The sequence below is a fragment of the Bos indicus genome, chromosome 21 (genome assembly GCF_029378745.1).
Source record: "Bos indicus isolate NIAB-ARS_2022 breed Sahiwal x Tharparkar chromosome 21, NIAB-ARS_B.indTharparkar_mat_pri_1.0, whole genome shotgun sequence".
NCBI lineage: Eukaryota > Metazoa > Chordata > Mammalia > Artiodactyla > Bovidae > Bos > Bos indicus.
In genome coordinates, this window is record NC_091780.1 from 47,577,435 (window position 1) to 47,599,412 (window position 21,978).

General features: G+C 41.1%; 2 protein-coding genes across 8 annotated transcripts in view; one reads left to right on the forward strand and one right to left on the reverse strand.

Moving 5' to 3' along the window:
* SLC25A21 (solute carrier family 25 member 21) overlaps window positions 1–9,982 on the reverse strand; it is a 538,464-nt gene extending 528,482 nt beyond the window's left edge. For 2 of the 3 annotated variants that reach the window (XM_070775474.1, XM_070775472.1), the window contains exon 1: window positions 9,897–9,982. The gene's annotated coding sequence lies outside the window, so the exon portion shown is untranslated. Of the gene's footprint in view, window positions 1–9,721 lie in introns of all 3 variants that reach the window. The other variant, XM_070775473.1, reaches the window with a different exon arrangement.
* A 47-nt stretch (window positions 9,983–10,029) lies between these two features.
* MIPOL1 (mirror-image polydactyly 1) overlaps window positions 10,030–21,978 on the forward strand; it is a 307,526-nt gene continuing 295,577 nt past the window's right edge. For 3 of the 5 annotated variants that reach the window (XM_070775475.1, XM_070775476.1, XM_070775480.1), the window contains exon 1: window positions 10,031–10,277. The gene's annotated coding sequence lies outside the window, so the exon portion shown is untranslated. Of the gene's footprint in view, window positions 10,278–21,978 lie in introns of all 5 variants that reach the window. The other 2 variants (XM_070775479.1, XM_070775477.1) reach the window with 2 other exon arrangements.

The following is a 21,978-nucleotide window of genomic DNA, read 5'->3' on the forward strand; positions in this document are numbered from 1 at the left end:
AACCACTTCTGCATCAAATGTGGACACTCCTCTGTCATTTTCACCCCAGCTTAAGACATCTTCATCGGGGTCAGACCACAAAAGATCACAAAGAAGACCTTGATCTTGTACATCAGTTGGTCACATAATTCGCCAAATCTGTTTCATGGATTGAAGATTTGGTGATAAACCTCCATGACAGCAGAATATTTTCTCATCCGCAATGTCTGCTATCAGTAAACAGTTAAAGCAGGCTGTGAAAGTTTTCCATAGTTTAATGTTATATCTTCTCTTACACTCACCATAAAATCCATAAATTCTATTGATGCTGGCACATTCATGGTTTCCTCTGAGAAGAAAAAATTTCTCAGGATATTTGATTTTGTAAGCCAACAAGAGGCTGATAGTCTCCAATGACTGCTTTCCCCTATGTGCATAGTCCCCAATAAACAGGTAATTGCTTTCTGGCCGGATGGCACCACTCTACTCAAAAACTCGAAGAAAATCGTAGTATTGCCCATGGATATCACCACGTATCTTGAGTGGTGCTTCAAGTTCTAGCAGGATAAGACAGATTGAGAAAGCTCTCTTGGGACTTTAAGCACAGTCCTCTGATTTCATTCTCCTGTAGCTAGACATTCTTACTAGGCTTGGACTCTCTCACTTACAGCAGCAGTTAGATGTTACCACCAATATTGAGTTTATTTATATCTGCCTTCGCCTTCCCGTCGCTAACCTTCTCGCAGAGGCTCCACCGCAGCTGCAGGTCAGGATTTACGGCAGCGGTAGCAGAAGCTGCGGCAGGTCCTCCCTCAACCACCCCTCTCCCTGCTTCCTCCTTTTCCCCCCAGTGGAACCATGAGCTCTTGTGGTCATTTTTAATTCTGTCACATCAGTGGCAATGTCTTCTATATCATTTCTAATTTTAGTTATGAGTCCTCTTCTTTTTTCTTTCTGAGTTTAGGTAAAAGCCTATCAATTTTGTTGATCTTTTAAAAAAAATCAACTTTGGATTCATTGATTTTTTTAAAAGCTGTCTTTCTAGTCTATTTCATTTATCTTTGTTCTAATCTTTATTATTTCTTCTCTTTTTTGAACTTTGGACTTAGTTTGGCTTCATTTTCCTAGTTCCTTGAGGTCTAAAGTTAGGTTGTCAACTTGAGGTTTTTGTTTTTTTTTTTGATGGAAGCATTTACTACTATAAACTTCCCAATTAGTACTCCATTTGCAGCATCGCATAGTTTTGGTATTGTGCTCATGCTCAGTCCTTTCAGTCAAGTCTGACTCCAGGACTGTAGCCTGCCAGGCTCCTCTGTCCATGGGATTTACTTAATAGTGGTTAATACTTTGCAGATTTTCCTATTTTCTTTGTTGTTGATTTCTAGCTTCATTTGTGATTGGAGAAGGTACTTTATTTCAAACTTCTTAAATTTATTAAGACTTGTTTTCTGACTTAACATATCTTGGAAATGGAACATTTCTGACTCTTTGTGACTCCATGGACTTGAAGCCTGCCAGGTTCCCCTGTCCAAGAGATTTTCCAGGCAAGAAGATGGAGTAGGTTGCCATTTCCTTCTCTAGGGGATCTTACTGGACCAGGGATCAAATCATCTGCATTAACAGGCAAACTCTTTACCACTGAGCCACCAGGGAAGCCCCGTTGTTGGGTATAATGTTCATATGTCTGCTGCTGCTGCTGCTGCTAAGTCGCTTCAGTCGTGTCCAACTCTGTGCGACCCCATAGATGGCAGCCCACCAGGCTCCCCCGTCCCTGGGATTCTCCAGGCAAAAACACTGGAGTGGGTTGCCATTTCCTTCTCCAATGCATGAAAGTGAAAAGTGAAAGTGAAGTTCCTCAGTCATGTCCGACTCTTTGTGACCCCATGGACTGCAGCCTACCAGGCTCCTCAGTCCATAGAATTTTCCAGGCAAGGGTACTGGAGTGGGGTGCCATTGCCTTCTCCGTCATATGTCTGCTAGGTTGGTCTATAGTGTTGTTCAAGTTTTCTGTTTTCTGTTTCCTTATTTGATCTACTGTTTCGCTGTCCTACCTGTAGTTGAAAGTTGGGCATTAAAGTCTCCTATTACTATATTGCAATCTATTTCTCCCTTCAGTTCTGTAAATGTTTGCTGCATATATTAAGGCATTCTAATGTTCAGTTCAGTTCAGTTCAGTCGCTCAGTTGTGCCTGACTCTTTGCGACGCCATGAATCGCAGCACGCCAAGCCTCCCTGTTCATCACCAACTCCCGGAGTTCATTCAAACTCACGTCCATCAAGTCGGTGATGCCATCCAGCCATCTCAATTCCTCCCAGCATCAGAGTCTTTTCCAATGAGTCAACTCTCCCCATGAGGTGGCCAAGATATTGGAGTTTCAGCTTTAGCATCAGCCCGTCCAATGAACACCCAGGACTGATCTCCTTTAGAATGGACTGATTGGATCTCCTTGCAGTCCAGGGGACTCTCAAGAGTCTTCTCCAACACCACAGTTCAAAAGCATCAATTTTTTGGCACTCAGCTTTCTTCACAGTCCAACTCTCACATCCATACATGACCCGGGAAAAAAAATAGCCTTGACTAGACGGAGCTTTGTTGGCAAAGTAATAGCTCTGCTTTTGAATATGCTATCTAGGTTGGTCATAACTTTCCTTCCAAGGAGTAAGCATCTTTTAATTTCATGGCTGCAGTCACCATCTGCAATAATTTTGGAGCCCCCCAAAAATAAAGTCTGACACTGTTTCCACTGTTTCCCCATCTATTTCCCATGAAGTGATGGGACCAGATGCCATGATCTTAGTTTTCCAAATGTTGAGCTTTAAGCCACCTATTTTACTCTCCTCTTTCACTTTCATCAAGAGGCTTTTTAGTTCCTCTTGGCTTTCTGCCATAGGGGTTCAGGTCAGTTCAGTTCAGTTCAGTCGCTCAGTCGTGTCTGACTCTGTGACCCCATGAATCGCAGCATGCCAGACTTCCCTGTCCATCACCAACTCCCGGAGTTCACTCAGACTCACATCCATCGAGTCAGTGATGCCATCCAGCCGTCTCATCCTCTGTCATCCCCTTCTCCTCCTGCCCCCAATCCCTCCCAGCATCAGAGTCTTTTCCAATGAGTCAACTCTTCCCATGAGGTGGCCAAAGTACTGGAGTTTCAGCTTTAACATCATTCCTTCCAAAGAAATCCCAGGGCTGATCTCCTTCAGAATGGACTGGTTGGATCTCCTTGCAGTCCAATGGACTCTCAAGAGTCTTCTCCAACACCACAGTTCAAAAGCATCAATTCTTCGGTGCTCAGCCTTCTTCACAGTCCAACTCTCACATCCATACATGACCACAGGAAAAACCATAGCCTTGACTAGACGGACCTTTGTTGGCAAAGTAATGTCTCTGCTTTTGAATATGCTATCTAGGCTGGTCATAACTTTCCTTCCAAGGGGTAAGCATCTTTTAATTTCATGGCTGCAGTCACCATCTGTAGTGATTTTGGAGCCCAGAAAAATAAAGTCTGACCCTGTTTCCACTGTTTCCCCATCTATTTCCCACGAAGTGGTGGGACCGGATGCCATGATCTTCGTTTTCTGAATGTTGAGCTTTAAGCCAACTTTTTCACTCTCCTCTTTCACTTTCATCAAGAGGCTTTTGAGTTCCTCTTCACTTTCTGCCTTAAGGGCGGTGTCATCTGCATATCTGAGGTTATTGATATTTCTCCCGGCAATCTTGATTCCAGCTTGTGTTTCTTCCAGTCCAGCGTTTCTCATGAGGTACTCTGCATATAAGTTAAGTAAACAGGGTGACAATATACAGCCTTGACGAACTCCTTTTCCTATTTGGAACCAGTCTGTTGTTCCATGTCCAGTTCTAACTGTTGCTTCCTGACCTGCATACAGATTTCTCAAGAGGCATGTCCAGTGGTCTGGTATTCCCATCTCTTTCAGAATTTTCCACAGTTTATTGTGATCCACACAGTCAAAGGCCTTGGCAATAGTCAATAAAGCAGAAATAGATGTTTTTCTGGAACGCTGCCAAAGACTGTTAAAATTACTGCACAACTGCACTCATCTCACACACTAGCAAAGTAATGCTCAAAATTCTTCAAGCCAGGCTTCTACAGTACGTGAACTGTGAAATTCCAGTTGTTCAAGCTGGATTTAGAAAGGGCAGAGGAACCAGAGATCAAATTGCCAACATCCACAGGAACTCTCTTGCTTTTTCGATGATCAAATTTATATTTATAAATTGTTACATCTTGTTGGTGAATTGACACTTTTATTATTATATAACGTCCATCTTTGTCTCTTGTGACAGTCTGTCTTAAAACTATTTTATCGGACAGAAGTTTGCCATTCCTGCTCTCTGCAAGTTCTGATTGTAAGCAGTATCTTTTCTCTTCCTTTCACTTTTAATGTTTCCTTAGCTCTAAAGGGAGTCTCTTGTAGGCAACATATAGTTGATCTTGTTTCCTCATCCACTTAGCCAATCTACATATTTGAATATAGAGAAGCGAAAAGCAAAGGAGAAAAGGAAAGATATAAACATCTGAATGCAGAGTTCCAAAGAATAGCAAGAAGAGATAAGACAGCCTTCTTCAGCGATCAATAAAAGAAATAGAAGAAAACAACAGAATGGGAAAGACTAGGGATCTCTTTAAGAAAATCAGAGATACCAAAGGAACATTTCATGAAAAGATGAGCTCGATAAAGGACAGAAATGGTATGGACCTAACAGAAGCAGAAGATATTAAGAAGAGGTGGCAAGAATACACAGAAGAACTGTACAAAAAAGATCTTCCCAACCCAGATAATCACGATGGTGTGATCACTGACCTAGACCCAGACATCCTGGAATGTGAAGTCAAGTGGGCCTTAGAAAGCATCACTACGAACAAAGCTAGTGGAGGTGATGGAATTCCAGTTGAGCTATTCCAAATCCTGAATGATGATGCTGTGAAAGTGCTGCACTCAATATGCCAGCAAATTGGGAAAACTCAGCAGTGGCCACAGGACTGGAAAAGGTCAGTTTTCATTCCAATCCCAAATAAAGGCAATGTTAAAGAATGCTCAAACTACCGCACAATTGCACTCATCTCACGTGCTAGTAAGGTAATGCTCAAAATTCTCCAAGCCAGGCTTCAGCAATACGTGAACCGTGAACTTCCTGATGTTCAAGCTGGTTTTAGAAAAGGCAGAAGAACCAGAGATCAAATCACCAACATCTGCTGGATCATGGAAAAAGCAAGAGAGTTCCAGAAAAATATCTATTTCTGCTTTATTGACTATGCCAAGGCCTTTGACTGTGTGGATCACAATAAACTGTGGAAAATTCTGAAAGAGATGGGAATACCAGACCACTGGACATGCCTCTTGAGAAATCTGTATGCAGGTCAGGAAGCAACAGTTAGAACTGGACATGGAACAACAAACTGGTTCCAAATAGGAAAAGGAGTTCGTCAAGGCTGTATATTGTCACCCTGCTTATTTAACTTATATGCAGAGTACATTATGAGAAACGCTGGACTGGAAGAAACACAAGCTGGAATCAAGATTGCCGGGAGAAATATCAATAACCTCAGATATGCAGATGACACCACCCTTAAGGCAGAAAGTGAAGAGGAACTCAAAAGCCTCTTGATGAAAGTGAAAGTGGAGAGTGAAAAAGTTGGCTTAAAGCTCAACATTCAGAAAACGAAGATCATGGCATCCGGTCCCACCACTTCATGGGAAATAGATGGAGAAACAGTGGAAACAGGGTCAGACTTTATTTTTCTGGGCTCCAAAATCACTACAGATGGTGACTGCAGCCATGAAATTAAAAGATGCTTACCCCTTGGAAGGAAAGTTATGACCAGCCTAGATAGCATATTCAAAAGCAGAGACATTACTTTGCCAACAAAGGTTCATCTAGTCAAAGCTATGGTTTTTCCTGTGGTCATGTATGGAGAAGGCAATGGCACCCCACTCCAGTACTCTTGCCAGGAAAATCGCATGGACAGAGGAGCCTGGTAAGCTGTAGACCATGGGGGCGTGAAGAGTCGGACACGACTGAGCGACTTCACTTTCACTTTTCCCTTTCATGCAATGGAGAAGGAAATGGCAACCCACTCCAGTGTTCTTGCCTGGAGAATCCCAGGGATGGGGGAGCCTGGTGGGCTGCCGTCTATGGGGTCGCACAGAGTTGGACACGACTGAAGCGACTTAGCAGCAGCAGCAGCAGCATGTATGGATGTGAGAGTTGGACTGTGAAGAAGGCTGAGCACCGAAGAATTGATGCTTTTGAACTGTGGTGTTGGAGAAGACTCTTGAGAGTCCCTTGGACTGCAAGGAGATCCAACCAGTCCATTCTGAAGGAGATCAGCCCTGGGATTTCTTTGGAAGGAATGATGCTAAAGCTGAAACTCCAGTACTTTGGCCACCTCATGCGAAGAGTTGAGGTGGAAAAGACTCTGATGCTGAGAGGGATTGGGGGCAGGAGGAGAAGGGGATGACAGAGGATGAGACGGCTGGATGGCATCAATGACTGGATGGACGTGAGTTTGAGTGAACTCTGGGAGTTGGTGATGGACAGGGAGGCCTGGTGTGCTGCGATTCATGGGGTGGCAAAGAGTTGGACACGACTGAGCGACTGATCTGATCTGATCTGATCGCGTTTAAAGTAATTGTTAAAAAATATTATTACTGACAGGATAAGTTTTACTATTGCCATTTTCTCAGCTGCTTTTTTTATGCTGTGTAGTTTTTCTTCCTATTCTTTTCTTTATTGTTGTCATTTTTAAATTTTAAATCAATGGATTTTTCATAGAAAACTGTTTTGATTCCTTTCTCCTTTCCCATTATGCATATGCATATATAGAATATATTTTCCTTTGGTTACATCTGTCCTACCCTTTATGTTGATGACACACACATAAAAAATGACTTTTTATGTTGCAAATCCATTAACAGATTTGTAGTTTTCATGCTTTTGTGTTTTAAATTTTATACATTTAAAAGCGATTCATGCATATAGATTACAAATACTATAGAATTCTATATTTGTCTATCAATTTACCTTTATCAGGGAGCTTTATTTTTTATTATGGCTTTGTATTGCTGTTTACTATTCTTTCATTTCAACTTAAAGAGTTCCCTTCAGCATTTTTTGAAGGGCAGGAGTAATGGTGATGAAAGCCTATAGATTTACTTTATCTGGAAAAATCTTTTTCCAGAATTTTGGAGCCTGCTGAATTTTATGTCAGTTTCTCTCCTCCTATTTGGTGAGTTTACAGTCATTATTCCTTCAAATAGGCTCTCTGCTTTCTTTTTCTTTTCCTTCTGGAACTCTCATTATGCTTATGTTGTTTCACATGATGGTGTTCCATAAGTCCCTTAGCCTCTCTTAAGTTTTCTTCCTTCTTTTTCTTCTTGCCTGAGTGATTCTGAAAGTTCTGTATTCAATTTCATTGATTCTTTCTTCTTTCTGGTCAAGAATTCAATTTCAGAATTTCTGTTTAGATCTTCTTCATAGTTTATCTTTGTTAGTGTTGTTGTTTGTTAACATAATGTTTTCCTGACTGCACTAGTTATCTATCTGTGCTGTCTTAATTCACTGAGCATCCATATGATGGTTATTTTGAATTTTTTTGTAATTCATATATCTCCATTTCTTTAGGGTAGGTATCAAATTTAATTTGCTCCTTTCAATGGGTAATGTTTCCCTATTCTTTGTATGTCCTGTCATCTTCTGTTGGGACTTCAACATTTGCAAAATCACCCACCTCTCCCAGTTTTTGTGATCTGGCTTCATACAGGAAGAACTGTCTATAATCAATCCGGCTAGAGATCCTAGAGACATCTTAAGCCTCACATGCACTTTGGGCTTGTGTGTGTAATCTAATAATTGAAGAGGTTTGCCAATTTCTACTGAGACTCTCCTTTTGGATCTTTCTGCCTTATTGTGGCCTCTGTGATGCAGTAGTAAGCTGTGGTACTTGTCTCCCATCTAACTTCTGCCTGTAGTACAGTGGACTCTGGGGCACACTGATTGCTTTTGTTCTTAGCAGCCCCAAACTGGCTGCCCGTTCCTGTCAGTTTTTAGATTCAAGGAAGATAGAAACCAGTCCCCCAGGCACCTTCTTGAAAATTCAGATCACTGAATATATGTTCTCCTTTTTCTTCTCAGTGAGAAGATGGGAGTTGAGAGTTTCCTCCCAATCATGTTTTATTGGGGGTGAGTCACTTGCAAGTGAGTGCTACAAGATTTCTTACTGGGTACTGATGCAGTTGGTTTCACATTAACCTGGGGTGCGGGACACACTTAACGTTTCTGGATTTCTCATAAAGGCAATTGGCCCTGTATTATTGTTAAATTTGTGTCTCCATGGGAGAAGGAGAGTCTGGGGTTGCCTATTCCACCATCTTCTTAATGTCACTCCTGATTTGAATCTTTTTCAATGAATTTGTATTTATGATATAAATTATGGCCTGTCTTGGAATATCTTATGCATACTTGAAAAGAAAGTGTATCCTGTTGTTAATAGCTATTCTATAAATGTCAATTAGATAAGTTGGTTAATACTGTTGTGGTTGATTGTGTTATTCAAGCCTTAGATGGACCTGAGTTTGAGTGAATTCCAGGAGTTGGTGATGAACAGGGAGGCCTGGCATGCTGCGATTCATGGGGTTGCAAAGAGTCGTGCTGCAATTAATGGGGTTGCAAAGAGTTGGACAGGACTGAGCAACTGAACTGAACTGAATGTACCCTTAGCCAAAGAAAAATAGCATAATCACAGTTTTTAAATTTAACTTATAAATTCATTATTTGGTTTGACTTTTCTCAGTGTTACGATAACTATTCTCTCTTATTTCTTGCTACTCTAGCTAGGAAAACCAACTCTCCCTCTTTTTTTTTTTTTTTTATAACATAAATTTGAGTTGCCCTTAAAGCTTTTCACAAGTCAAACCTTTTTTCCCGATTAGGGTGCTCTTCCCAGCTACTCTGACCCGTTCTCCTTTTTGCCTCCTATATTTTTATGGTACTTTTTGTCCGTCTATATCTGATTCAGACCTTGACTGAAGTAAATAAAAATGGATTTCAAAGCTGAAGCTATAAAAAAAGAAAATTTCTTCAGAGCCCTGTGCATTCATTACAATGTAATAACCAGGAGCTTGTATTACAACTGTGTTCCAACTAATTAACATTGGTTTTTTAATTTTTCCCCCCACTCCTCTTTTTTACTAAAGTGTAAGTTTCTTTTATTAACTTTAACGACTAACTTAGGAGACCGTCAAGACTTTATTTTATACATATTCTTCGGGGATATTTAAGAAATCATCACTATTGCTTATTATCCAAACCCAGAGGAGTACCTGGCACATGGTATGTTCTCAAGAACTATGTGGCGTCTGAAGGAATTAACGTGAGATTTATAAAAGCAACACTTATCTGTGGTACAGGAAAACCACATTTGAATTACTATCAGCTATAATCCTTTCTTGTTTCAACACAGAGGTACAGGAATTGAGGACTTAATTTTTTAATTCTGGAAAGTTCAACCTTTTGTCTTAAAGAATCCATATATTGAACGTTAAGCATCCATATCTTTTTCTTAAGTACCTCCTAGTTTTAGTCTGAAGCGTTCTTTGTCTAAGAGGTGGGTACTGGTTTTTGCTAGCCCAACTGGAGTCCGACTGCAGCTTTTTTCATTCAACCATTCCTTCCCAACACGTCCCTCTTCTCTCCCTGGAGTCCCATCCCCACTCTCCCTCTCACCTCAAGACAAAAACAGAACCGGAAATCCCATTTCCGCCAGTTTCTGTGGAAACTCCACAACGCTCAAGTTGAGGCCACAAGACACGTTTTTATGGACGTGGTTTCCCTCCCCTAACGAGATTAACTTTTGTCTGGGGAATATTTGGTCTCACAGAATGCGCCGTTCACCTCATACCTGACAATCTTAACTACGAAAACTGTCTTCTCCAAACTCCAGCGAAGATTTCCCAAGCTTGCTCTGTTGATCAGGTGCCCCGCCCCACGGCCCCAGTGGCGCGAAATGCGCATGCCCGGTGCGCGCCGCCTGCCCCTGCCCGGCGTCTGCTCCTCCCCTGATCGCCGTGGATCCTCGCGCGCCGGGCGCGTCTGGCCCCCTCCTCCGTTGCGCCCCGCGGGGACATTCACGAGCGCGCGCACCTCCTCGCACAGAGGAACCCGGGGTTGGGAGGCTCCGAGCGAGCTGCGATTGGCTGACGTGGAGGCTGCGCGTCTGGCCTGAGAAACTCTGGGCGAGAGCGCAGAGTCTGCTCTCGGGGCTGTGCAGGGCGCATCTCAGGTAAATGGGTAGGGTGGGAGGTTTGGGCGATCCGAGAAAAGGAGGGGTGGGTTGAGACCAGCCCTGGAATTTCCGGCCGCAGCCTCCTTGGGGAACGGCAAGGGGCCCCCCAGGGGCTGCACCGGGTGAATGCTGGCCCCGTGCGGCCGGGAATGATGGGGCTCCCTCGAAGGTCAGCTTTGTGTGGTCCCCTGGTCTACTTTCTCGGCAGGATTTCGGCATCTTGCCCTGTTTCTTATTACAAGAATGCTGCAGCTGAGTTTTTTATTCGAGGTTTTTTTGTTGTTGTTGTTCGTTTGCTTTTCCCTTAAGAGGCAGTGAGTTGGAGGTCCTGGCTCAACCTAGGATTGATTCCGTGCCCTTGAGAGTCACTCACTGGTTTGTATTTCAGTTCTCACACTTTAAGTTTCGGCAAAGAATACGGTGATTCTTTCGGTAGGCGGAGCCATGCTGTAGAAAGATACTGTTAAAATTTTTTGAGTTCGTAGTGTCTCTGGGCCCACATTTTTCGTCCTGGCTGGAAGGTGACACCACCCGATGCTATTTGTGAAGTATTTACTTTAATCACCGTGGGTGGAAGGAACTGGATGAACACAAGATAACAACATTATTAAGATGTCGTGGGAAAAAAACTTTTCCACCAGAAGAGGCTTTTTGAAAGGCTCCTTTGAACATTTTATGCAGATTAAATCACAGTGGTAGTAGATAAAGGTGAGCCAAAACAAAGGGCCAAACAAAAGTACGTTTTAAGGAGCTCCCCCTGTCCCCCCTTCTTTCCCAGACAACTTTCTGACAACAATGACAAGTTACTGGCTTTTCAAAGTTTCTCCTTGGGATCTATTGTGGAACTAACCTGAAATGACAGTTACATAAACATGTGGGTATCCTGTGCAGTAGTACACCAAGAGAATTATTTAAAACAAAACTACCTTCTATGTAAGGTAACAGGGATTAAGATAGCTCACTGGTGGTAAGGATGGCAAATCAGAAAAGTGAACAGAAGATGTACACAGTTTTCCTTCAAAGGCATAGAGTTTGTAAATATGAAACGTTTTTGCTGTGATAATTATTAAAGGTTAATAGACACACAGAAAAGTGCATGAATCATAAGTGTACAGTTCACTGAATTTTCACCAGGTGTGTATATCCAAGAAAGAGCGTTACTCACATCCTAGAAGCCCCACTTTTCAGTTTCTGACATCATCAATAAATTTACTGATTATTGACTTTATATAAATGGAAACATACAGTGTATAGTCTTCTGTGTCTCACTTTTGCTTAATATTTGCGGGATTTATACAAGTTATGTAGCAGTTGTTTGTTCTTAATGCTGTGCAGTATCTTATCCAGCTTTTGGCTATTACTAATAGGTCTGGTGTGAACATTTTTTTGTAAGTATTTTGGTGAATGTATGTATACATTTCTGTTGGATATATACCCACTGGTGAAATGACTATATTATAGGCTATGCGTATATGTCTTTCTAATATTGTTGTTGTTGTTTAATAGCTAAGTAGCGTCCGACTCTTTTGCCACCCCACAGACTGTAGCCTGCCAGGTTCCTCTGTCCATGGGATTTCCCTGGCAAGAGTACTAGAGTGGGTTGCCATTCTGTTCTCCATGGGATCTTCCCAACGCAAGGATTGAACCTACATCTCTTGCATTGGCAGGCCGGTTCTTTACCACTAAGCCACCTGGAAACCCATTTCTGGTATGTTGTTCAGTTGCTCAGTCCTGTCCGACTCTTTGTGACCCTATGACCTGCAGCATGCCATGCTTCCCTGTCGTCCATCACCAACTCCCGGAGCTTACTCAAACTCATGTCCATTGAGTCAGTGATGCCATCCAACCATTTTGTCCTCTGTCATCCCCTTCTCCTCCTGCCTTCAATCTTTCCTATCATCAGGGTCTTATCTAATGAGTCAGTTCTTCGCATCAGGTGGCCAAAGTGTTGGAGCTTCAGCATCAGTCCTTCCAATGAATGTTCAGGACTGATTTCCTTTTGACCGGTTGGATCTCCTTGCAGTCCAAGGTACTCTCAAGAGTCTTCTCCAACAGCACAGTTCAAAAGCATCAATTTTTCCATGCTCAGTTGGATCAATTATTGTTCAACTCCTACATCCATACATGACAACTAGAAAAGCCATAGCTTTGTCTAGACGGACCTTTGTTGGCAAAGTGATGTCTCTACTTTTTAATATGCTGTCTACGCTGGTCATAACTTTTCTTCCAAGGAGCATGCATCTTTTAATTTCATGTCTCCAGTCACTGTCTGCAGTGGCTTTGGAGCCCAAGAAAATAAAATCTGTTACCGTTTCCACTTTTCCCAATCTATTTGTCGTGAAGTGATGGTACAGGATACCATGATCTTAGAGTTTTGAATGTTGAGTTTTAAGCCAGCTTTTTCACTGTCCTCTTTCACCTTCATCAGGAGGCTCTTTTGTTCTTCTTTGCTTTTTGCCATTTCTGGTATACATTACTAAAAAATTGTTCAAATGAGTTTCCACATGCTTGAAACATTTAGCATCATTCTTTTCATTTTACCCATTCTGTTGGGTAGTGATATCACATTGTGGTTTTTCCCTAATTTCTCTGCTGATGAATATTTACACCTCTCTGTATGTCTGTTGGCCATTTGGGTATCTCCAGTGGCAGGGGTCATCAAATTTTCTGTAAAGGGCTGGATAGTTAATAGAGGCATCTTGCTTTGTAGAGTTTCAGTTAAAGCAATACTGTGTGAGGCTAGGACTACTTGTATTTTAGGTTTTGCAAGCCACATAGTGTCTATTTCACATAGTTTGTATTTTCTTCTTTCCTTTCTTTTTTTGCCTGCCTGTTTGCTTGCTTCCCTGTCTATCTTACCTCCTTACTCCCCTCCTTTTTGTCCTTCATCTCTCCCTCTCATTTTTCTCTTTAATTTTCTTTTCTCCTTCCTTCCTTCCTTCACTTTGTACTTCACTAACCATTACTGTGTTGAAATGACCATTTGATCTCCTGCTCATTGTTGATGATGACATCATTCAGTTCAGTTCATTTCAGTCACTCAGTCGTGTCCGACTCTTTGCGACCCCATGGACTACAGCACGCCAGGCCTCCCTGTTCATCACCAACTCCTGGAGCTTGCTCAAGCTCATGTCCGTTGAGTTGGTGATGCCATCCAACCATCTTATCCTGTGTCATCCCCTTCTCCTGCCTTCAGTCTTTCCCAGCATCAGGGTCTTTTCCAATGAGTCAGTTCTTTGCATCAGGTGACCATAGTAGTATTGGAGTTTCAGCTTTAGCATCAGTCCTTCCAATGACTATTCAAGACTGATTTCCTTTAGGATTGACTGGTTGGCTCTCCTTGCAGTCCAAGGGATTATCAAGAGTCTTCTCCAACACCACAGTTCAAAAGCATCAATTCTTGGGAGCTCAGCTTTCTTCATAGTCCAACTCTCACATCCATACATGACCTCTGGAAAAACCATAGCCTTGACTAGGCAGATCTTTGTCGGCAAAGTAATGTCTCTGCTTTTTAATATTTGCTGTCTAAGTGGGTCATAACTTTTCTTCCAAGGAGTAAGCGTCTTTTAATTTCATGGCTGCAGTCACCATCTGCAGTGATTTTGGAGCCCCCCAAAATAAAGTCTGTCACTGTTTCCCCAATTATTTCCCATGAAGTGATGGGACCAGATGCCATGATCTTAGTTTTCTGAATGTTGAGTTTTAAGCCAACTTTTTCACTCTCCTCTTTCACTTTCATCAAGAGGCTCTTTAGTTCTTCTTTGCTTTCTGCCATAAAGGTGGTGTCATCTGCATATCTGACGTTATTGATGTTTCTCCCAGCAGTCTTGATTCCAACTTGTGCTTCATCCTGCCCAGCATTTCTCATGATGTATTCTGCATATAAGTTAAATAAGCAGGGTGACAACATGCAGCCTTGATGTACTCCTTTCCCGGTTTGGAACCAGTCTGTTGTTCCATGTCCAGTTCTAACTGTTGCTTCCTGACCTGCATACAGATTTCTCAGGAGGCAGGTCAGGTGGTCTGGTATTCCCATCTCTCTTCAGAATTTTTCACAGTTTATCGTGATCCACACAGTCAAAGGCTTTGGCATAGTCAAAAAAGCAGAAATAGCTGTTTTTCTGGAACTCTCTTGCTTTTTCGATGATCCAACAGATGTTGGCAATTTGATCTGGTTCCTCTGCCTGTTCTAAATCCAGCTTGAACATCTGGAAGTTCATGGCTCACATACTGTTGGAGCCTGGCTTGGAGAATTTTGAGCATTACTTTGCTAGCGTGTGAGATGAGTGCAATTGTGTGGTAGTTTGAGCATTGTTTGCCATTGCCTTTCTTTGGGATTGCAATGAAAACTGACCTTTTCTGGTCCTGTGGCCACTGCTGAGTTAGTATTAGTATATATTCAAGTAAATACCTAAATCACTTCTATAAACCACCTAAAAAAAGAGTTGTTAGCTAAATATGTTAACATACTTTAAAAAAGTTTTTTTTTTTTTTTTTTTATACTGTTAGTGCTAAGTGAAAGGCAGGGGACTAAAAATAAGGGATGAACTGCACAGCCCAATGAAGCATTTAAGGAAGACAGGACCCTGAAGTCAGGGAGGGGTGCCACAGTTGAGTTTCATGGGCCAAGTCATTGGTAATTGAAAGTGAAAGTCGCTCAGTCGTGTCTGACTCTTTGCAACCCTATGGACTGTACAGTCCATGGAATTCTCCAGGCCAGAATACTGGAGTAGGTAGCCTTTCTCTTCTCCAGGGGATCTTCCCAACCCAGGAATTGAACCTACGTCTCCTGCATTGCAGGCAGATTCTTTACCAGCGGAGCCAAAAGGGAAGCCCTTGTGGAAGTAATCATTAATTACCTCCTATATTATGAATGTACTCAATCATGTAGATATAAGTTTCAACCAAGCCTTCCCAAGATGGAACAGGTCAAAAGACAATATCCATCTCAAAGTATGGGAAAAAGTTTATGCTTTTTTGATACTTTTTTTACTCAATGTCGACAACTGCCTGGATATCCATCTCTTTCATAGCCTTTTATGTAAATCAACAAAGGTTGTATTTCCTTTCTTTTCTCACTTCTTTCCTCTCTTTTATTCCTCAGGTTTAAAGGGAATAAGAGATATTTAACACCAAAACATTACAGTCACACATTGCTATTGTTCAGTTGCTCAGTCGTGTCCAACTCTTTATGACCACATGGACTATAGCATGCCAGGCTTCCCTGTCCTTCATTATCTCCCAGAATTTCCTCAGACTCATGTCCGTTGAATCAATGATGCCATCTAATCATCTCATCGTCTGCTGCCCCCTTTTCCTCCTGCCCTCAATCTTTCCCATCATCAAGGTCTTTTCCAGTGAGTTGACTCTTTGCATCAGGTTGCCAAAGTATCAGAGCTTTTCTTCAGCATCAGGAAGTATACTTTTACAAATAGCCCCATCAAATGATGTCTAACTCAATGAACCTATGAGCCATGCCATGTAGGGCCATCCAAGACAGACAGGTCATGGGGGAGAGTTCTAACAAAATGTGGTCCACTGGAGAAGGGAATGGCAAACCACTTCAGTATTCTTGCCTTGAGAATGCCATGAACAGTATGAAAAGGCAAAAAGATAGGACACTGAAAGATGAACTCCCCAGGTTGGTAGGTGCCCATTATGCTACTGGAGATCACTGGAGAAATAACTCCAGATAGAATGAAGAGATGGAGCCAAAGCAAAAACAACACCCAGTTGTGGATGTGACTGGTGATATAAGCAAAGTCTGATGCTATAAACAGTAATATTTCATAGGAACCTGAAATGTTAGGACCATCAATCAAGGCAAATTAGAGGTGGTCAAACAGGAGATAACAAAAATGAACATCCTAAAATGAACATTTTAGGAATCAAGGAACTAAAATGGACTAGAATGGGTGAATTTAACTCAGATGACTATTACATCTACCATTGTGGACAAGAACCCCTTGGAAGAAATGGAGTAGCCATCAAAGGCAACAAAAGAGTCCAAAATGCAGTACTTGGATGCAATCTCAAAAACAGCAGAATGATCTCTATTCACTTCCAAGGCAAGCAATTCAATATCACAGTAATCCAAGTCTATGCCCCAACCAGTAATGCTGAAGAAGCTGAAGTTGAATGGTTCTATGAAGACCTGTAAGACCTTCTAAAACTAACCCGCCAAAAAGATGTCCTTTTCATTATAGGGGACTGAAATTCAAAAGTAGGAAGTCAAGAAACACCTGGACTAACAGGAAAATTTGGCCTTGGAATACAGAATGAAGCAGGGCAAATGCTAATAGAGTTTTGCCAAGAGAACACACTGGTCATAGCACACACCCTCTTCCAAAAACACATGAGAAGACTACACATGGATATCACCAGATGGTCAATACTGAAATTAGACTGATTATATTCTTTGCATCCAAAGATGGAGAAGCTCTATACAGTCAGCAAAAACAAGACCAGGAGCTGACTGTGGCTCAGATCATGAATTCCTTATTCCCAAATTCAGACTTAAATTGAAGAGTGTAGGGAAAACCACTAGACCATTCAGGTATGACCTAAATCAAATCCCTTAGATTATACAGTGGAAGTGACAAATAGATTCAAGGGATTAGATCTGATACAGAGTGCCTGAAAAACTATGGATGAAGGATCGGGACATTGTACAGGAGACAGGGAACAAGACCATCCCCAAGAAAAAGAAATGCAAAAAAGCAAAAAGCTGTCTGAGAAGGCCTTACAAATAGCTGTGAAAAGAAGAGAAGCTAAAGACAAAGGAGAAAAGGAATGATATAAACATCTGAATACAGAGTTCCAAAGAATAGCAAGAAGAGATAAGAAAGCCTTCTTCATTGATCAGTGCAAAGAAATAGAGGAAAACAATAGAATGGGAAACACTAGAGATCTCTTCAAGAATATTAGAGACAATAAGGGAACATTTTATGCAAAGATGGGCACAATAAAGACAGAAATGGTATGGATGTAACAAAAGCAGAAGATATTAAGATGAGGTGGCAAGAATACACGGAAGAACCATACACAAAAGATCATCACATCCCAGATAATCACGATGGTGTGATCACTCACCTATAGCCAGACATCCTAGAATGTGAAGTCAGGTGGGCCTTAGGAAGCATCACTACGAAGAAAGCTAGTGGAGGTGATGCAATTCCAGTTGAGCTGTTTCAAATCCTACAAGATGATGCCATGAAAGTGCTGCACTCAATATGCCAGCAAATTTGGAAAACTCAGCAGTCACAGGACCAGAAAAGGTCAGTTTTTATTCCAATCCCAAAGAAAGGCAATGCCAAACAATGCTCAAACTACCACACAATTGCACTCATCTCACACTCATAGCAAAGTAATACTCAAAATTCTCCAAGCCAGGCTCCAACAGTACGTGAGCTGTGATCTTCCAGATGTTCAAGCTGGATTTAGAACAGGCAGAGGAACCAGATCAAATTGCCAAAATCCGTTGGATCATCAAAAAAGCAAGAGAGTTCCAGAAAAACAGCTATTTCTGCTTTTTTGACTATGCCAAAGCCTTTGACTGTGTGGATCACGATAAACTGTGAAAAATTCTGAAGAGAGATGGGAATACCAGACCACCTGACCTGCTTCCTGAGAAATCTGTATGCAGGTCAGGAAGCAACAGTTAGAACTGGACATGGAACAACAGACTGGTTCCAAACCGGGAAAGGAGTACATCAAGGCTGCATGTTGTCACCCTGCTTATTTAACTTATATGCAGAATACATCATGAGAAATGCTGGGCAGGATGAAGCACAAGTTGGAATCAAGACTGCTGGGAGAAACATCAATAACGTCAGATATGCAGATGACACCACCTTTATGGCAGAAAGCAAAGAAGAACTAAAGAGCCTCTTGATGAAAGTGAAAGAGGAGAGTGAAAAAGTTGGCTTAAAACTCAACATTCAGAAAACTAAGATCATGGCATCTGGTCCCATCACTTCATGGGAAATAATTGGGGAAACAGTGACAGACTTTATTTTGGGGGGCTCCAAAATCACTGCAGATGGTGACTGCAGCCATGAAATTAAAAGACGCTTACTCCTTGGAAGAAAAGTTATGACCCACTTAGACAGCAAATATTAAAAAGCAGAGACATTACTTTGCCGACAAAGATCTGCCTAGTCAAGGCTATGGTTTTTCCAGAGGTCATGTATGGATGTGAGAGTTGGACTATGAAGAAAGCTGAGCTCCCAAGAATTGATGCTTTTGAACTGTGGTGTTGGAGAAGACTTGAGAATTCCTTGGACTGCAAGGGGATCCAACCAGTCCACCCTAAAGGAAATCAGTCCGAATATTCATTGGAAGGACTGATGCTGAAGCTGAAACTCCTATACTATGGTTACCTGATGCAAAGAACTGACTCATTGGAAAAGACCCTGATGCTGGGAAAGATTGAAGGTGGGAGAAGGGGACGACAGAGGATGTGATGGTTGGATGGCACTCCCGACTCAATGGACATGAATTTGAGTAAACTGCAGGGGTTGGTGAAGGACAGGGAAGCCTGGAGTGCTGCTGTCCATGCGGTCGCAAAGAGTCAGACTTGACTGAGGGACTGAACCGAGCTGAACCCCTTAAGAACTGAATTCTCCCAACAGCCACTGACGGAAGTTGGAGATCATGTTCCAGTTAAACTTTGAGATGACTGTCGCCCTCCGTTAATACTGTGGCCTCAACCTTTTGAGAGACTCTGAACTGAGGACCTAATTGATCAGAAACTTTGAGATAATAAATGTTCGTTGTTTTAAGCTGCTAAGTTTTGGGGTGACTTGTTAGGTGTCAGTTGTTGTTCAGTTGCTAAGTCATGTCTGACTCTTTGTGACTCCGTGGACTGTAGCACTCCAGGCTCCTCTGTCCTCTACTGTCTCCAGTGTTTGCTCAGATTCATGTCCATTGAGTCGGTGACGCTATCTAACCGTCTCTTCCTCTGACATCCTCTTCTTTTGCCTTCAATCTTTCTTGGCATCAGGTTTTTCCCCCAGCAATACTGATTCCACCTTGTGTTTCATCCAGCCCAGCCTTTTCCATAATGTACTCTGCAGTAAGTTACATAAGCAGGGTGACAGTATACAGCCTTGTCATACTCTTTTTCCCAATTTCGAGCCGGTCAGTTGTTCATGTCTGGTTCTTTTGCTTCTTGACCCACATACAGGTTTCTCAGGAGACAGGTAAGGTGGTCTGGTACTCCCATCTCTTAAAAAATTTTTCACAGTATATTGTGATCCACATAGTCAAAGACGTTAGCACAGTCAATGACGTAGGTGTAGGTGTTTTTCTGTAATTCCCTTGCTTTCTCCATGATCCAGTGAATGTTGGGAATTTGATCTCTGGTTCTTCTGTCTTTTCTAAATCCAGCTTGTACATCTGAAAATTCTCTGTTCACGTATTACTGAAGCCTGACTTGACGGATTTTAAGCATAACCTTGCTAGCATGTGAAATAAGCACAATTGTACAGTAGTTTGAGGATTCTTTGGCATTGCCCTTTTTACTTTTTTGCAAAGTAAAATATTAACCATTTAACTTTTCTGTAATTGCTTTATCTTAATTACTGAGTATTTGTTTTATCTCAAAAATGGCAACATAAAGAGATGATTATTTTGAAGGTTGGTTTGGGGTTTCATTAAATTAGATAATCATGGGAGAGACTTACCATAGAACTGCTTTTGGCAATTGGTATGAGCACCTCTGATTCAGATATTGTCAGTATTGAAGGTGTTTTTAATTTAGATTTTATGCTGCTTGGGATGTAGATAGCCAGATAGTCTGCTCTTATTTATCTGCAGTTTTGCATTAGAGTGATTTGAGCATTATAAATATTTTTTTGAGAATTGCCTGTAGTATCCCTTCCTTGGTTTATAAGTTTTGAAAACTAAGAATACAGCAGGGATGATTTTATTGGAAGCCCTTATCCTGAATCTTTTTTTTTTTTTTTAATTTTTCTGTTGGAGCTTTTGAGCTTTCCATCTTCATAGTTTTATCTTGGGGTTTCTGCTGTTCAAGATAAAACAAGTTTTGAAAAACTCAAAAATAAAAGAGTATGTAATTAAATGATATAGTTCAGTTAACTTTAAAAAATATTTATTGCAAAAGTTAATACATGTTAAAAAAGTATGTAAATATATATGGACAGTTCAATGAATAAATAAAAAGTTAATATCTATGTAACTACCATCAGATATCTGAATTGAAGAATCATTGAAATGTCCTTTTTAAAGTGTTATGTGACTGTGTTAGTGATGTCTTAATAACTTCTGCAGTTAACAGGTACAGTACTTTGTGTCTATTACATGAAATTTGTTAATGCTTTTGTTAAAGTCTTCTGTTTCCGTATTGATTTGTGTGTGTGTGTGTGTGTGTGTGTGTACTCACATGTGCTTGCCTGTCTGTTACTGATAATTTAATTTACTGTGTGTTAAATCTCCCTGTGTAATGTTGGATTTTATTTTCTCCTAGTAGTTTTCTGCCAATTTTTAGTTTATTTATTTTGAAGTCATGTTACTAGAAGCATATTCAGTTTTCTAATTTGTCTGTCTTCCTATGAATTGAACTTTTGTTCCATGAAAAAGTGTCCCTATTTATCCCTAGTAATGCGCTTCGTTTTAATGTCTAATCTGACTTTTTAAAAACTTTTTGAAATAATAGACTTCCTGAAAAGTTGCAAAAATAGCACAGAGAGTTTCTGTAAACTCTTCAGCCTTCTTCTAATGTTAACACGATGCATAATCAGTATAATTCTCAAAGCCAAGAAATTAATATTGTTACAATGCTAGTCACTAAATTATATAGTTTATCATTAGTTTTCTCATAATAGTAGTATTCTTTTTTTGTTCCAGGACTCAATCCAGATCCCACACTGTATTTAGTTGTCATGTTTCCTGTGTCTTATCCAATCTGTGACCTCTTTATGATTTTGGTTTAACTATATCAGCCTTTTTTTTGGTTAATGTGTGCTTAGAATTGGTTTTTAAAAATCCAGTGGGACATCTTTGTCTTAAAATTGGAGCATTTGGTGGTTGGATCATTTATTCCATTCGTATTTTGTGGGTTTTTTTTTTACCCTGTTATTTTGGAAATTATACATGCCTTATAATTCTTTTAGTGACTCTTGTAAAAACTATAGAATCCTGGAATGCGTCTTTTCAGATTTTAATGCATTTCCTTATGTCTGTATATGTACCCAACCACATAGTTTTGCTTTGTTTGCTTTTTTTTCTTAATGTAACAATGGTCCTACTGTATTATTTTATGACTACTTCTTTGCATTTATTAAAAAAAATAAATGCATAATTGTTATAAACTCTTTCAAGCAACATAAATCTATAAAAAGTTGACAGCAAAACATTACCCCAGATTCTATCCCAGCAAAAATAACGTTTGTTAAAAACCAAGTATACAGCATTTTGTGTGTCTGTTCCTTCAGTTCAGTTCAGTTCAGTTCAGTCACTCAGTTGTGTCCGACTCTTTGTGACCCCATGAATTGCAGCACGCCAGGCCTCCCTGTCCATTACCAACTCCCGGAGTTCACTCAGACTCACGTCCATCGAGTCCGTGAAGCCATCCAGCCCTCTCATTCTCTGTCCTCCCCTTCTCCTCCTGCCCCCAATCCTTCCCAGCATCAGGGTCTTTTCTAATGAGTCAACTCTTCACATGAGGTGGCCGAAG